General features: G+C 34.4%; 1 protein-coding gene across 1 annotated transcript in view; it reads left to right on the top strand.

Moving 5' to 3' along the window:
* Positions 1-1,058: 1,058 nt before the first annotated feature.
* LOC140752437 (ras-related protein Rab-23) overlaps positions 1,059-17,927 on the top strand; it is a 31,841-nt gene continuing 14,972 nt past the window's right edge. Inside the window, exon 1 of the mRNA XM_073086731.1 lies at positions 1,059-1,350. The gene's annotated coding sequence lies outside the window, so the exon portion shown is untranslated. The remainder of the gene's footprint in view (positions 1,351-17,927) is intronic.

The following is a 17,927-nucleotide window of genomic DNA, read 5'->3' as shown; positions in this document are numbered from 1 at the left end:
TAACTTATTCATTCGCTTACCGATTGACGGTAAATATTATCAGGCGCTTTTAGCTAACGCAAAACCAAAGCGCCTGATCATTTTCGCCCATTGAGTCTCATTGTGGTCGATATAGAAAGGTGATTTTTTTCTCGGTAATACTAAAGCTCGTCAATAGAAGCTACCAAATAAAACATAAAAGAAAGAAATTAAATCGATAAACTATGTAAGGAAAATGATTTATATTCTTATTTCACATATCAAAAAGCATTGGACATTGGACACATTTCTGCTATTGATACCGAACGCCAATGTGAATGTGAATACTTCAAAAAACGTTTCATCTTTTTGATATACCTAACGATAAAGCAGACGGGCTACCTGGTGGAAAGTAATCGTCGTCGTCTATGGATATTTGCAAAACCAGAGGAGTCGCCAATGCATCACCGGCTGACAAGGAGAACTCTTTTTGCACCCCTCTTGAACATAGGTAGGTACTTAATACGTATTACTGCACTGTAGTGTAATTTAATTACAGTGTTATTTTTAAAATATAAAGCTTCAAACAGTAAAGATGAAGCATAATAGGAAGGAAGCAAAAATAAAAATAACTATTGCACTTGTTGTGTTAAGAATATTTTTCTTTATATTATGAAATCCTTTACAACCAAAACATTTTAAGTACTTGTGTAAACCATACGAAATCAATTTTTCGCCAGCAGCCAATTAGTCTTAATTGATTTTTAATTGCTCACAAGTATTTTAACGTAAGTAGGTTTTTCTCCGATTCTCATCAATGATTACAAAGTGTGGGAAACTCTTGACGTGCTCCTATTACCGTTGAACTACTAACTAAATACTAGTAATGTTAGGAACTTATGATTCTATATGTCATTTTCATCTGTAGCGTTTAGGCTTGGGTCGATATTTGCACATTTCTCACGACTATCAATCGCAGCAGCGACCACAGATCAGAAAAGAAACAGCGCAATACAAAATCATAATGAGTATGTAATAATCCAGAATAAGAATACGTACGTCCGCGACAGGCACTCGCGCACGTTCGATGAACTTTCCCGCGAAGCCTGCGCAGACGCCGCACGCCGTCCGTCGCCGCGCCACTCCTCGCCAGTCTTCACGTGAACGCCGTAAAAATTGAACGTACCTAACAAACACCGAACTAAACGTATTCGCGGAAAGTTTCTCACTACGAAATCAGTAAATCTGTTTCATATGTGAGTGCTTAATCAATTTGTGCATAGTGAAATCGCGTAGTGTGCTGTGCTGGGAGACTTCGATGAGAATTGTTAAGCCATTTCTTATGGAATGGTAATCCAACGTGCCGTGGTACTTCAACTGCCTGAGCTTATTGTAAGTTGGCGACTTTGCGAGCTTTTGTGGTGTCGACTTAATGACGTATTGTGATTGAGGTCTATGTTGACAACATTAGTACTTTCCTCAAATGGTTGCAAGATATTACTGAGCAAAAACCTTTTATAAACTGAACGTTTACAACTTTCAGATGTATTTAAGAGAAATTTTTAAAAGAATTATGCCATCGATATTAAATCTAGGCCAAGTGATCCAAGCCAATAAATAATGAAAGTGCGAGCGACTTTTTTCTGATTAGTGTTCGGTCACGGTCGTCACGGAAAACCTTGTTACTCAATTTTTATTGAATGTTTTGTGCAATTCGTTCTTTCTCTTGTTATTTACATGCATTCATGTATGTATATTGCCAAATAATGTGCTACGAGACTAAACTTTTGATCGCCATAAAAAGTTTCTATAAATATACCTATTGAGAGGGTAGTTTAAACTATCTTGACGGTATCACATAAGCGGCAGTCAAGTTTATTACATAATAACACTTCAACAGTTTAATAAAGATCCAAGTTCCATTCATTTCATATTTGTGGTTTTAAGCGGATTTAAATCGTATAAACATTTTGTAAAGGCACTTAGCAGGAAGACGAGTGTGTGCCATGAATGACAATCGACTCAGAGCAAATCGATCGAACGTTATGTAGTAGCATTTGTCAACTATACGATTAGAATATATTAAAAGCTTTGGGCATTTGCAAGTCTCATCACTCGCTAAGATGTTTTTGCGCCGAGTGTGAAGAATTTATAATGGGGAGCGAAGGATCGCCTACATGCTGCTAATCGACTTATTTATCTACTTGCTTCTATTTCCACGAGACAATTTGCTATTATTATATTTTATGGTGCTTTTTATTTGAGAATACGAAAATAGCATATAGAATATGCATAGGATTGTGGAAATGTTTTAATGAAGCTTAATGGAACAAGGCAGCATCGCGTCAAAAATTGTAGTTTTGACTTGTATTCCTAAGTAATTTTGTATCTATCGTATCGTTTCGTTTTTTCGACCAGTAGATAACCATAATTGAAATCTATGTATTAATATAAATTTAAATGTATACCTACATCTACATGTATCTATAGTTTTTAATTTATAGGTACAGCAAGTATCTAAAAATGATCTGTGTCAAGAGGCGCTTCTCAATTTTGGTAATGAGAAGCTGATCTTCATTGGACTCGTTTCCAACTTGTTAGTCAACATTCCTTATTCGTAACTAGGTTTTAATAAGTGGAAACAAATTGTGCCTACATTTAAACATATACGCGTATATGCAATAGAGAATTTAATTCTGCTCTTGATAAAAATGAACCATAAAATTGCGTTTGTTTTTAAATTATGTTTTTCTAAGTCCACATACATTAGCCAAACCTTTTAAGGTCCTTAGGTGGACATAGAATCGGCTCTGTGCTCTATGAATCCAATGACTTGCTGCTTTCTTCTTCAGGTCAGCGGTCCATTGGTTTGGATGTGATGGGTGCTTTTAGCCTTTTACATACATATTCGTAAATACCCAGTGATAAACTTATTTTTTATGTATACGTAAGGTACAATCGTGGACTTTGATAAAAACTAGGAATTCTCTTGTAGTCCAAGTTGTTAAGTCTACCAACAACATCGTAAATTATAATTTCTAGCTAAATCCTTCTTATTCATAGAAGATACCGTACGTAACGATATTTAATATAAGGATATTAACAATAATATATTTTAACACTATTTCCTTAATACATTATAGCTTAACATGAGGAAAGTTTACTCAAGCTAGCCTAAGGGTATTTTTCCATTAAGCCTAGCTTCACTTATAGCTGGCGTGCTTCAAGCACGCGACAGCAAAAAGCTACTTAGAAAATAATGCGGTGCTAAATGACCTATCTCCCCTTTATCTTGCGTGGAGAAGCCTTCATTCCACAGCATTTCTCCATAATATTGGCAATGTAAGTACTATCATGTGAACACGTCACGACTTACTTAATTGCAAAACTTATTATATTACAATTTTAATCTTTATAATTATATATATTTCTTATGTGCGTGTGTATGCCACTGAACTCCTCCTAAACGACTGGACTGATTTTGATGAAATTTGTTGTGTGTGTTTAAGGGGACTTGAGAATGGTTTAGATTCACAATTTAGTCCGTGGGAAAAGGTTTTCTTAATTAATTTTTAATTCATAAGTAGTTGTTGATTTTGGAATGTTTCACATTGGATTCGACAGATTTTGCTACCATCGCAGTTTCAAATATTCTATCTATTTTTCAAACCCGTAAGTGATAAGGGTTGTTCAACCTTAACATTTTTTTTCATTTATATGGCAACACAACGTTTGCCGGGTCAGCTAGTATATGTATAGTTTTACAAGTTTAATATAAAGCTTAATTCAGACTTAACTTTTGTAGAATTAAGAATTTTAAACTTGCAATTTTTATAGTTTTCTGCGATGGCTAAGTATAATCAGACTTTTATCAATGGACAGTATGGATCTGTTCTTCATATTAAGTAGATTTCTTATAATTTCGTCGTTACTCAACGTAAGACCAAACTCGACCAAATAAATCAACCAAAGGCCGAACAATGCAAACTGCAAATCCCTTTGCCGTTTCATTTACATGAAAAGACTGCGTAGATCTGTATGCAGTGGGACATGGCAGAACAAGGTTGATGTATGCTCGATGTTTTCATAATAGCTCCATTATAACACATCCGGATCGCGACACGTGGGATCAGTTTCTAAAGAACAGGTTTTGCTGTTAGTCGCAGTGACCTCTTACCAAAATGTAAGCGTCATCAATTCGCACCAATCAATCAATTTGCACGCTAATAGTGTAATTCTGTTTGAAGTGGCAGACGTAGTGGGCGTTTACAAGCCGTTAAGTTTATTACATTGGTTTTAGAGAGCTGTTAAGACTCTTAAACCTCGTTTATATCTAGACCGAGAACATGTCAAATAGTCTTGTTATTAAGTATTCTTAAATTCAATAATTATTTATATTAATCATCAATTTACGTGCAAAAGAGAAAAAATAAATTAATATGCTGAGTAGTATACATATACATAATTACATATCACGTACCTATATGAAAATAAACATGTATTTATTTACTGTACATACGTGTGAATAATATGTATGTCAATACTCACATGCTTAATACCAAAGGCGGCAGTAATATAGTAAAGTTTCCATCACACCATAAACACAATAAATGTGAACGAGTGTCCTCATTCCGGTACCGAAGGACGCTCTGCACCTGTCCAGCCGATTGTTTCCTCCCTTACCAGTCAGTAATTGTAATAAAATGAAATGAACTACTTGTACTATGTGAAAGCACTTACAAATTCCGTTACAATATATTCTTCTACGCGGAAAGCGACCGAACGGAAATTAAGTGAGCTTGTCTTTTTTTTTTAACTTAACATGTCATTTTTTTTATATAACCGTAAAATCTAACAATTGGTCAGTACGTATTAATATAAAAGTTTAATAACGTAACGCAATTTTATTCTGAACATCAGTTTGTAATGTACATAAACTGTTGTTCAGAATAAAATTATTGTTTTGTCGAACCAACATCCAAATAATACCGAAGTCATTTCTATTCGTTTTTGTAATTGCTTATTGTTATTTGACTTTTAAAGTTTAAACCTGTTAATCGTCCTTATAAACAACAGTGTTAATTAACAAGTTTTGCTTCGTAAAACGCCGGTAATAATTACTGTTCAAGCGCCGATACTTTCTCACTTATTAACTGAGACGTACCCGACGAGTTATACTCGTTTTTGCGTAGCGTGTAGATACCTACATACTCCATTCTTCGGCGACGACGTGAGGTGAAACATCATTGTGAGATATTTGTGCAATTTAAGTTAGAAAAGCTTGCGTAGCTCAGCCGGCTGTGTGCAATCGGCAAGTGTGTACACTGCCTAACCTGTCAACGCCGACTACAAGTCTTAAACAAATTGAAATGTTTCTGTAGTTTTTATTTTCAAGTAGGTACTTACTGCTGTTTTTATATTAATGTTCAATACTGCGAAATAAAAACGAACAGCTTGGAAACTACTGATCTTATTACGAGTAGGTCAGAAATGTAAATGTAATAGGAATTTCAAGCAATGTTCTCGAACAAAGAGAGAGTTTATATCTGAGGGAATTTTAGGTCATGTGGAATTAAAAAAGGAGAATTTATTAGAACTCGCTACAGAGTAGAGAGAATATAAATCGTGTAGGCTATTTTATAAAAGCGTCACAAAAATAGGCTTCCCGTAGTATCTTTCTAAACACATAAATCTTAAACTTTGCATTCAATAATTGAATAATTGAAGATACAGATTAAAACTTATTTAGTCAATGTTTGATATCTGTGGTTGATGATGGCTATGAGAATTCATAAATCAGATAGTGAAAACACTTGCTTACCAATAAGTCATGGAAAATATGTTATCTTATTATTCATACATTATTTTCATTATATTTGCTAATTTATTTTGACTATTAGAAATCAATAAATGGTTATTTATTTAAATACTTTAGAAAGTTACTGAATAAAAGTGATACAATATTGAGTATAAGTTTCTTCTTGCTATTAATGCGACTTCATCCGGTTGTAAAAGTGTATAATATTTGAGGATCATAAAATATAGACTAATATTTTACACCATCTTTATTATTATTATAGCCTAATATGTATTCAATTTAAAGAACATAAAATTTGCATAACTACTTTGGACTGAAGAGCATCATAAGATGTCTTGTGTAATATTGCTCCGTTTACGGACTTATAACCGAACCTGACGAATAAAACTTCTAAATGATGAATTTCTAAACTCTTTTTACAGTAAACAGAACAAAAATACATACATTCAAATTTACCAAATTATGCGAAAATCAAAGTTTAATAGCGTGCGTCCTTATTATTACGTGTTCCCTGAATTTGGTGGACGCACTACCATGCTTCTAGATACGTAATATACAAATATACAATATACATATCTTCGGGAAGTCCGTCCGAAGAGCAAAGCGTAAGTTTCGGAAAAAGTCTACGGATTTTGTGCGAACAATGTAGTCCTCCAAATTAATCCTCAGGGGCGCATTACATGTGCAATACTGCATATTATTATTGGTATTCTATTCGCAGGTTCTATATATGTACTTACCTAGATAACAATGACCACTTAACAATCCTAAATATACTTACTTTTGTCAGATGTGGGCATCAAATCAGCTTGAATGTGTAAACATTTTAATATATAACGGGTATTCGCGATGAGAAATTTTAAATTCCACAATCGTGAGTACCCGTTAAATGTTGCATATACTTACTGTAAATTATATTTCACAATAATATGACTCTAAAGCCCCATGAGTTAAGTCGATCATACTTTGTGAGACAATTAAACACGTATTTAAAATACTTATAAAGAGCGAGTTTGACCAGCGTACTGAGGGTTCAGTGCGATCACCAAATATTAATAGTTAAAAACAGAAACAACCGCAAGTAATATGTTTGTAATTTTAAATTCGCTTTTTTGTTCAGATTTTCCGTTTCGTCAGGGTCTTCGAATTTTTCCAAGACTGCTTTTTGCCAAATTTCATATGTAATAAAATAAGTAAGATTTCTTTATTTCCTTGTAAACTATTACATATATATTTTCTAAAGTATTAAATCGAACCCTAGCTAAAAGCAAACGTCGACGCAGTATTTCTTGTTGATACCCCAACGCATTCCTGAGAAAATGCTCTTGACAAACAGATAGACAAGTCTATAAGGTTTCTTTTTTCCTTTTGAAGTACGGAACCCTAAAATACTTTTGAGGTACATCGGTCATTATCCACAGGCGTCACGGACACGGTTCACGCGTCGCGGCGTGTATCTCACATCACTCCTCCAAAACCTGCATTTTTTCCTGCTATAAAATGTAGATAAAACTACTGACATGAGTTCATTGAATCCTTTATTTGCGAATAAATTTCGTTCGGGATTCTAACGTGACTTATGTTAAGTTAGATAAATTACTTATACATTTTAGTGAACGCTAACGTTTCTACTTCCATTTTAATTAATTGGTGAGAGATATTGGCCTTTTCACCCCTTAGTGCCATCGTTACATTTTTATTGAAAGTTATTTTACATATTTTAAAAATATTTGCGAATTTATACTTTATAAAACTTATGTTCATTAATATTCATTATTAATGTGCATATTCAATTGCACTTTTGATCATCAAAAGTAAAAATATTGAATGTGGTCAAAATGACCTCAAAATTTAACCGATCGAGAGGAAACTAACAACACGGTGACAAGTTTCACTTGAACTGCATAAATATTTGCATATGAATTTAGCACGTTTTAAGAAATGTTCAATGTGTGTCATGTAAACGTTTAGCTACAATTCTCTTCTTTACAAAATTTGTATTTACTTAGGTAGTTATTTCAATTTTTTACTAATATTTTCGAAGCTTTGTGTGCAGGAATGCATATGCATATGCATGCATTTAGTTATTAAGTAAGTATAGCTATCACTGCCGGGCATGAGTCTCTACTCAGAGTCAGAAGATTAAGTAAGGTCTAACTTAGTCCAACTCGTTAACCAAGTGCGGACTTCACATGAAGTCTACCAATATCCTTGAAAAACCTTATATCCTTGATAACTTAATTTTCGAAATTCTAAGATTGTAGGTTTTCTCGAGAAATTTTCCTTACGGTTGAAGCAAATGATCATTTGTAATACACACATAATTTTGAAAAATCTGAGGTCCGTGCCTGGTATCCGAACTTCGAACCCCCGATTGAGCAACTAAGTTTCAAATCACTAGGCTATCACGCTAAAGTAAGCTTAAAGCCTCTTTGTAAATGAATATACTTGAATACATAGTATAAAAGCGTTAGCACAGTACCTACTCTTGTTATTTGGTGATAATTACGTCAAGAATCGTACGTATGACGTAGCTTAATCCACTCATGTAACATAGAGTAGACAGTAAGATATTCTACGCAATATTTTTATGGCGCGAATTACATAAAAACCGCGGAAACAGCTTGGACGCACGAGAACGCCGCGGAAGCTCGATCTATTTTATCGGCCAGTAAGATTTGTGAAGTAAAAGTGGAACAACAATGGGTCCCACTATAATTTATTCCGTTCTCCTTTGTTATGTATTACAATTCCTTAGTCACTAAGTACTTAAAGTGACTAAGTAAAATATCATAGATTAAATAACTATTGATTACATCTTTGTGGACGGAGAAATAATTAAATAATAAATAATTAAATAATAATAATTTAAACAAATAGAAATATTTACGATACATAAACGTCGAAAATAATAAGATCAAAAAGCTGAGGCATTTTTTTGATTTATTATAATCATTTGGTCGTAAATCATAATGTTCTTAGTTATAAATCTGTTAAAAATACTAAGTAGTAGTATTAGACATGTATTAGACTTATTTTTCAGATTCATCACATACAAAATCGCAGTATGATAGTATGATGCAGTATGATTGTTCTCTATAATATCATTTGTTAACAACGAAATATCTATAGATTACTTAACAAAGCCAACTTCAAACTGGCCAGGTCAACGTAACTACTGCACATAAACACGTATGCAGAGCTCAGAACAACAGCAGATGTACGAAACACCTGTCGTACCAAAGGGACTGCGGATGCGTTGTTTTTTATTGTAAATACCCGTTGTAGTAGGCGTCTATTATCTAGGAACGGTAGAATCGGTGGTTCGATTTCGATGGGACCACGCTTGGCCAACAAAAAATTAGACCTTTTTTTTCCAACTTCTTGAGCAAAGAAATAATAATCATAATTCATTTTCCTTTCAGTTCCTTCAAAAATATTACTTTTTCAACATCATTCACTAATGTGCATAATACAAGAAAGGTGGTAGAACCCTTTATGGTTCGACTCCGGCGGCACCACCACCACACCTATTTCTACCTAATAACAGCAGTGTTAGGCGCTGCTATGTTCCGTTTTGAAGGGTGTGGTAAGGGAGACAGACTTTTCTGAGGCGTTCCAGCTTAGTCCTCAGGGGTAGCGGCGCATCTGTGGCCGACCTCAGGTAGGAACATCTAATCCTATCTAGGGTTGATTACAGATGTCCATGGGCGGCAGTAGCCACTTACCATCAGGTGGACTGCATGCTCGACTGCTACTCCTATATTATAAAAAATAAAAATAAACCCATAATATTTACCCTGAACTATTCCTTAGTAAATTGCTAAAAGAAATATATTTTAAAGTCAGTCCAGTCTAGTAAACATTCTTAACTTTTATTTGCTTGGTTTCGAGATAAAGATAATACAGAAAAATATTTCAATAGAGATATTTTACTTAATTAGAAGTAATGTCGTTATATAGGTACCTACACTACATAGGAGCACTAAAGATCCTATCAATGTAAGTATGTACACTGAAGAATGCGGAGAGGAAAGCTTGTTCGTTTATACTTAAGTGTTTGCTTATTATACACGCCTCTAACTGTAGAGCAAATAAAAGGCATGCCTAGATATTCAAACATACAGTCAGAAGAAAATACTGGTATATATTGTCACTGATTTTGTAAAATATTACTAGTAGTGTGTGTATTTGAAATTAATTATCGATTGCTGTAATGGTGAAAATATGTATATGAGGAAACCTACGCATCCCAAGTTTTTACAAATGTTCTCAAGGAGTGTAAGACTACCAACTGGCCAGCGCGGTGGAGGCTGAACCCCTCTCACTCTGAAGAAGAAGTGCCAGCAATGGGACTGTGGGATGACGATAACATAAATGTTAATATTAAATATACATTGAAGCCGTATAATTATAATTTTATTCTTGTCTTCTGTCCATATTGTCCAAGACTACATTCATGTGGACGGCCAAACTTGTTAGGCAGGTAAAATACCTAAAAATATGCAGACATGCTAATTTGTAGAAATAACATAACGTTTGATAGAGACCCAAAAAAAAATTGTAAATCATTGAGCGTTATGTACCTGCTCTAAAATATGGAAATATGTTTTGCCAAGACAAATTCTGTTGATATTTTATTTCTCGTTAAAGTTATATAAAATATTATGCGTCAGAGTCGAATTTAGTGCCATAATTGTGCCGAAGAGCCTAAATTCTAAATTCTACTTTCAGATAACAACTTAATTAGTGTCAGTAGATCTGAAAATTTAATCCTCTTATCCCTTTAAAATTAAGATGATTCAACAAAAGGTAACTCGAAATGACGAAATGAATCCATGGAAATAATAAGCAATTTCATTGAACTTATATTATGTACCGTAATAAGGCGTACATAGCTTAATACACGTAGATTAAAGCTTATAGTGGACTCACAGTAAGAAGCTCTCATAATGAATCGCTGCTCAAGATTGCATCTGCGTCTAATGAATGATGGCCGTACTTAGCGGTACTTGTGTATGCTAACGGCCCTAACAGACTAGCTGCTTTTTGCGGCGGCGATTCGCGTTTCGGCGATTGCACTGATGCTGCATCACGTTTCGGTGACTTGCTGCGTTCCATCGTGGTATCGAAAACGTGCGTTTTACCGACTTCTTATCGACATTAGTCCTGCTTTGCGCTTCTTGGTTTCAGTTGCTGAATCGAGCGCCTAAAAGTAGTCTCACCCTTCACTCAAACGTGTAAACCGTTTGTTCATTGCATCTGACTTCCAAAAAGTAGGTAAATCGTCGATCGCCGATGCTAAAAGTTGCACGTCTGATGGGATCCTAACAGTTAACATGAAATGTAAAGCTCATAGAATGTTCAACATACAAGTCATTTATTTCTCTACACGTTTTTCTGAACAAGATTTCTTGATTGAGTTGTAAATAGGACATAACATTAGGTATGTCGGAAATTACAGGAAGAATGTTGATGTTCCTTTAATTGCATAGAACATGGGAGGTAAGAGATAATTTATTTAAAATTCTTACGTAGTATTAAGAAAACAAGTGAAAAACAACACTATAATTATTATTATAGTATCGTTTTGACGATGTTCATTATAAACTATTGATTTTACTAAGCAAAATATGCATGCATCACCTGTATGCATAAAACGGGACATTTACTACCTAGATAAGGTAACGTTTTCTAACTTTAATTAATAAAAATATGAAATAAAAACTTTTAAAATCATCCCACCACATTGGGGTAACGTAGACTATTTGTTATCCTTGTACGCTGTTTTTATTATAATAATAATTATTCCAGCGAAAAACTGTACTTTATTTTCTATGTAAAAATATATTCTAAAAATAAATCTTTTGGAATGAACTGTATATAAATGAGATACGAGGCAAGGGGTCTAGAGCCAGTAAATCCAGTAACCCACGCGCAAGGACGCGGGATCACGCGCGTCATTCATAAGCCGCCGCGGGACGCCGCCGGGACGTGCGTAACTCGTATCTTTACATATTAATAGTGTTGCGGAAACTATCGATTTATCGATAGCTTATTATAGTTATTATAGTTTCCCTCGCTTGATGTAAGAGTGATTTAATTTTTATATAATATAACACGAGACTAGGAAATAGGTACGGAAGAAAAATTACAAATAGTTCATGTTAACTCATAATAACAAAACGTTGTTTTAAGACATAGCTCTCATGGAAAGGTAGAGGATTTACACCGAATACATACAGAGATACTATCATAGGCACAACACTAGTAATGATCTACTTATTTATGTACCCCGTGTAATTTAAACGAAGTAAATGCGTGATATCTTTTTCTAAGTCAAAATATTATAGAGATCACTGAGATTTTTTTACCATTTTGACAATATAATTCAATCATGTTACTTGCATGAAACGACATCCATACAAAAAATGTTCTCAAGTAGACGTAAATCTCTATACTGGGTTGTCTATCAAAATGTGGCCACAAGTTTTTATTAGAACTGAACATTAATGCAGTTAGCATTCGAAAGTGTTGCTTTACTTCTGAATCGTACGAAGAACTCCAAGAGCACAGCAACTGCGCGTGGTAATGAGATTTAAGATGCTGACAGTGCGCAAAACGAAAAGATTTATCACTACCGTGCATAAACTGCTAGAATGTTTTCTAGAAAATTTCTAGAAAATTGATGAAGAAAGGGGTAAGATGGTTATGTTGCACTGTGCGAATTTAATAAACTCAAAATATTATTTCGATTAGTAGGTAATTAAAATTAGTAGGTAATTAAACGAAAAGATGAGATTTAAAGAGTTTCAGTACCTTTAGAAAAAAATGTTTTTAGAGTAGTGAACGTTTAAGTTACTTGTAGTAGGCAGTCATTGAAGTACTGTAAGGAGCCTATCTCACGGTTTGGTGATATAATATAATAATATACTATAGTATATCTAAGCTACAATGAAGTCGCTTACAGACATCTAAAACCAATTCAAATGGATTAGGTGTCCTACTTGAAGTCGATTTCAGGTTTAACACCTCCGTGTTCTTGATACTGTAGAGCCTGCGCAGCTTTATAAGTTGAGTGAACTTTATTTGGCAATATCAGTGTCATCCTTATTTGTTTTCACTAAGTCCAGAATAAATAGTCCATATAAATAGTCTATGAAAGTTGATGGAAAAAGGTTCTCCTGCTTAAATATTTTTTCTTTCTTTGGTATGTTAAGGGGTGAAGAGTCCAATCCGTAAACCTCCCCATTACATATGCCTATAGTGCAAAATATATCGATACCTTAATTCGCAAATCAGCTAACTCCACTTTTTGTCAATTTTTTTTTTATTTATTTTGATTTCGTTCAACGCCCTTTACTATCAAAATAAATTAAAAAAAAACATTTTGACAAATTGTGGAGTTGGCTGATTTGCGAATTAAGGTATCAATATGGAATTCGATTTTTTTCGCTATATCAATGGCGAAATATGATTTTTGTTTCGCAACGACAGCACCTTAACGACAGTGATGTGTGCGATCAAATGTCCGAGGAACAATGTCTGCGGTGTAGATCGGAGCTGGCATTCCGTTAGCAAGTTGAATGACCATCGCTTTAATGTGCTCGTAATTACGTCCTTACCTACACTTTCGTGATTTGACGTCAACGTCAGGTAAAATCAGGAGCATTTACGATAAATTTATTAAAAACGAGTAATGAGAGTAGGTATACATATTTTAAGTATTTGAGTATAAATATTTATCTCTAACAGCAGTGTTAGCGCTGCTGCGTTCTGGTTTGAAGACTTCGATCACTAACAGCACAGTATAAGGATCTATATTTGTACCGTGCTAATAGGCTTATTAATCATCAAAGTTTGAAGGGTGTGGTAAGGAATATATTTATCCGAGGCTTTCCAACTTAGCCGTAGCAATCTGTTACAGGTAGGAAGAACAACCTCGAGGAGCAATTTAATCTTAACAGGGGTTTATTACAGATGTCCATGGGCGACAGTATTCACTTACTATCGGTGACACAAACATACCATGTCATGAGTATTTCTACTACCTACCTACCTACTACTTACATACCTTCGCCATTAATCAAATATTAGTCAAGTTTATGTAATTAAAGCAAAAAAAATGAAGTCAAATCATCAACTTCATAACTCAGCTTTGACTATTTGACTTAAGACAAAAGAATATTACTTCGCGGAAGTTTTCGAGGCCGTGTACTCGTATTGTCCGAAGAACGTTGTTATGCCGTTTATAATCGAATTGCTGATTGTTCTTGAAAGAAAAGGTAATTGAAAACTGCGACTTTACACATATAAATATTGAGTAACTTCTTTGAATTCTAATAGGGAAGGAAAAGTTGTTTCAGTTGTTGACTGCTGTGTGCGAAATTAACATAATGCGTTGTATAATTTAATGGTATTTAACGAAATAACCGATTTCATATCTAAAAGCTGCTTTGCATTTGAATTGAACTAAAATTCTTGCTTGATCCGTCGTTAAAAAGGTAAAATAAACGTTAAATACGTAATGATAAGTCTAGCGCTACACATAATTCTATCCGATCGGTAAATGAGTTCTTATCTTATATGACGAGTAAGTATCTTTTTATTTTCTGAATTAAAGAAACACAATACTATCATAACGCCTCAAGATACACAAATAATAAAAATCAACCCCAACTCATTTCATTTCGAGCTGTTTAATCAGTGCTAGACTTCCTTTTCATTACCGTCAGATAAAAGATAGCTGGATCAGTAATAGAATCCTGGCTATTGAACAGCTAACAGTACCGGTAATTTGATTCGAATTTCAGTCGGCCACAATGAGCGAGTGACTCGAACTAGTTCGCACTCGGCTGCATCGATCAAATTGCTCGCGGATACAGAGCACTACGCAGATGTAACATTACGCTGCTGCAGGGTCACCAGGCTACTGTATATTTGCAGGACGTCGATGCACGCGCAGTCATGCTTTTATAGATGACAATTCATCTACAAAGTTGAGTAATGTCGGACGCGATCGAGAGCAGTAGTAGCAGTAGGGTCATAAGTGGCCTTGGTATGATTTGAATTTCGCGTTAATAAAATTTTAGTTTACGTCTCTAAAACTTTTTCTACGGAGAGAATTATTCTAAATAATTAACTTTTAAAATATTGTCGACCTTGTTGTTCGTTTTTTTTTAAACCAAACCTTCCTACACCGATTCGTAGCGTAGTTGAGTTTGTTTTAGGCAGTAACAAAAAAAAAACATCAATCAGAGCAACTGCATGTCCATTTCGTAGTTATACTACACAGAAGAAATCGTCTTCACCCCCAACCGTTTGGTCCTTTCCTGTAAAAACACCATCCTGGGTGGTGACACTACTCAACATCATCTCGTATTATAATTATACTCTCAAATCAGCCACGCCTCACTGAATTCCACGTGTCATAGACTTTGTGCGTGCGCGCTCTGACTTACATATCTATTCTCATTACTTGTTCAGCAATAAAATTGTTAAACTACAACTGTGTGTTACAGTCGTATTGTCTGTATAATATTGTCAAGGAAATTAAATTTTAACAAACAAGATTGTCAAATGCATTGTTGGAAACTATTTGTATATAGAGAGATTCTATTTGTGGACGGCTTGTATAAGTTTCTTGGACTTATTATACGATTGTTTTATGTCCTAAAAATATGATGTTAATAATGTTTGACAGGATTATCCATTAAATTTAATTACTGATGAACACTGAACGCTCTTCTTTTTTTTGAAACAAACGTGTTGCCTATTATTTCCGCAATTTTTTTTTAGGTTCACGGATTATAATTTATTATCATTTTTTTTAATTATTCTACTTAAATTTAAAATTTTATTCAAAAATACAAACATAAAACACCAATGATAATAAAATACAAGTTCAGTTAAGAGTATCTACTTAAATTACATATATAAAAAACTAGTTAACCCGATATTAACAAGTATCAATATACAATCTCTAGTTACAAGTATACAATGTATGGACCGAAGCTTCGGACCGTCGCCTACGACCTAAATATGCAAGGTTTAATGTAATCATATCGAAATCGAATATCATTTTACGAGTAGGTGTAATTTGAATGTAATTTGCACAGAAAACGCAGAAATAACATTTGCTTAAAAGTAACGGTAAAGTAAGTCTAATACTTGTTTACTTAATGACATGGCACGTAGGTAGGACGCTAAAAGTCAGTAATTTATGTATAATTATATCTAAGTACATATAAATTGTTATTTTAAATGAAATCAATTGAACAAGAACTTAACCAAATAATATCTACGGACTCTACATACTAACGTTACAATCATAAGCTTATTATCAACTATACAGATTGGTTTTCATTTATTAATTTTGTTTATTTATTGATTAGTATTAGTTCTTATTTATTTCTTCATTAAAGAGCTTTCTAGGCTCTACCAATCCGCAATAGAATCGCGATCTAGAGTCCAATCCAGTTTTAGAGTCTTGTGTCTAGTAGAGGGATATAAAAATGCCAATATATTTAATCTCTGTGACAAGTAGAGTAGTTGGAACTGCATAACTAATGTGTAAACTGAATTAAAATGTATGCGGTAGGTAGATTCCAGGAAACAGTGTGACAGGTGCAATGAGACTGCATATGTAATGCATATGAATCCTGAATAAAGGATTTCAATGCCGGACACCTGGCAACCTTGGCGTACACCCAAAATTATTCCGTTACATCTCCGTACAGTTGCTTCCGTGAGACCTCAAGTGCTCAAGCACTTATGTACCTTTGAATTAAGAAATATACAGAAGGCGATTATGACACTGTTTCAGCGAATAAAATCTAATATATTTTGATAACGTTTCGAAAGGAAACAAGTTGTAAAATTACACATCTTTATTTCTTAAATCAAAACATAATTTCGTTTTCATCATAAATATTAACTTCTTTTAATTTAATAATATATGTACAAAATGTACATATACGTAGCACCTCTTTATCCTATTAAAACCACTTCGCTAAAATACACAAGGATCATGAATTATACTTATCTGTTTATGATCTGTTTAGTAACTTTTAGATTATGTACGTTAGTAAATAAACGCAACCACCTGTTACCACCATTACTATCGTTCTAAAATGGAGCATGAAGGCAATAATAATTTAACTCTACGACGTTTAATCGTTACGTGATTAATTAGCTACTTATCTTCACAGCTTCAAGCACGTTAATTTTTAAGCGTCTTACACACGTATTTTCTATATTCTAAGGCTTACCGCCCACTAATCTTGCGAAACACGGTAAGTTGATATGAAGTACTTGACTATAATCAACCAGCCTACACCTGCCGGCCATATAGTTACCTGTATTAAGTATAAATTATGTCTAGGAATGCGTAAAAGAAAGTTGAAGTTAGTTTAACGTTAGATGCAAGTAAGGTATTTTATTTATAAAGAAGCTACAAAGTAATAAAGGCACAGGAGTTTCATTTAATTAGGATTAAAATAATAAATACTTGAAAATATTATTACGAAATGATTGTAAATAAACAATATTTATTATATCCGTACAAACCATAGAGTTAATTTTTTTCTCTACGGTACAAACTGTAAAATGTGCTCCGACAAATTTCAGTTGGAGCTGAAAAACCGATTCGATGCCCTGGAACCCACTGTGGACATAGACGAGGATTTCGAAAGAGTGGTGAATACAATTAGGGCTGAGGGCAACAGGTTCTGTCGAACGAGACATAAGGGCAAGAGGTCCAAATTCTCAGACGAGACTCTGGAGCTTATGAAGAAAAGACGAGAGCAAATTAATCCCACACCGTCAGAACTTCAACGCCTTACAAGGGATGTGCGAAAATCGATACGTAAAGATCTTCGGCGCTCAAATGTTGAAGTCATACAAGAGGCAATTGAGCGTCACCGGGGGTCTAAAGTATTCGCACATCACCTTGGAAGGAGTAGTTTGACGAGGCTGAAGACCCAGGATGGTAGAACCGTCGCTTCTAAGCCCGAGTTACTCGCTGAAGTCGAAAATTTCTATGGCCGGTTATATGCCTCACGCACTCCACGACCAGAACCTCAAGCCACGGATCCTAGAGCCACCTTGACACGCCACTACACCGACGAGCTTCCTGAAGTCAGTCTTGGGG

The sequence above is a fragment of the Epargyreus clarus genome, unplaced genomic scaffold (assembly GCF_041222505.1).
Source record: "Epargyreus clarus isolate Ecla_fem2 unplaced genomic scaffold, WU_Ecla_fem_2.2 ptg000024l, whole genome shotgun sequence".
NCBI lineage: Eukaryota > Metazoa > Arthropoda > Insecta > Lepidoptera > Hesperiidae > Epargyreus > Epargyreus clarus.
Note: the sequence above shows the minus strand (reverse complement) of the source record. Positions and strands in the feature narration are given on the sequence as shown.